Below are 1040 nucleotides of genomic sequence, written 5' to 3'. Positions count from 1 at the left end.
CCCGCCTTCTGTGATCGTTGTTGACATACTCCTAAATCGCCACGCCTGTAATCCGGCAAGCCATCACTGCGGGTTACTCAAGAACGCTACCTCCTGCAGCCTCTTGTGAACCGAACTCAGTGGACCACCCCAGCGGTTTGCTACAAGCGCGATGCCTTCTGTGGTCGCTGTCTACAAGTTCCCATACCAAACCTTCAGTTTGGCGTGCCGCCACGGCAGGCTTCCTAATCGCGTTGCCTTTCACTGCCGCTCGTCATGCATTCTGTGCCGCGCTTTGCGGGCCACCACAGCAGTTTTCTACAAGCGCACCGCCTTCCGCGGTCGCTGTCTATATCCTCCTAGGTCACAACGCCTCCCATTCGGTGTGCCGCCGCGGTGGGCTTCTTAATCGTGCTGTTTTCCGCAGTCGCTTGTCAGGCATTTTAGTGCCGTATTCTGAGGACTGCCGCAGCAGCTTTTCTACAAGCGGGCCGCCTTCCGTGGTCGCCGTCTACACATTCTTAAATCATAAAGCCGTCAGTTCGGTGTGCCGCCTCGGCGGGCTTCCTAAGTGCGCTGCCTTCTACAGCCTCTTATCATGCAATTGGTGCCGCACTATCGGACCGCCGCAGCGGTGTTTCTACAAGTGGACCGCCCTCCGCTGTCACCTTCTATATGCTCCTAAATCAACGCCTTCCGTTCGGCTTGTCGCCACTGCGGGCTCCCTAAGCGCACTGTCTTCCGCAGCCGCTTGTCATGCATTTGTGCCGCACTTGTTGTTGTTGTTACATGTCCGTGGGTGCGTTCCCCGTACCTGCAAACCACCCTAGTACGAGCCGAGGGCTCAAGGGCTGACAAATCGCCTATAAGCACCATCCTACCTCGCACTTCCAACGAGATAAGTGATGAAGTAAACTTACGGCCAAAGGGAACAATAGAGTTGCGGTGAGACCATATAAGTTCCAGCATCCTTGCCCGGCGTTCAGGCTCCCACTTCATAGCGTCCTTCATGCCGCACTTAGCGGACCGCCACAGCGGCTTTCCTACAAGCACACCGCCTT

The sequence above is a fragment of the Volvox carteri genome (assembly GCF_000143455.1).
Source record: "Volvox carteri f. nagariensis unplaced genomic scaffold VOLCAscaffold_54, whole genome shotgun sequence".
Classification (NCBI taxonomy): domain Eukaryota; kingdom Viridiplantae; phylum Chlorophyta; class Chlorophyceae; order Chlamydomonadales; family Volvocaceae; genus Volvox; species Volvox carteri.
Note: the sequence above shows the minus strand (reverse complement) of the source record.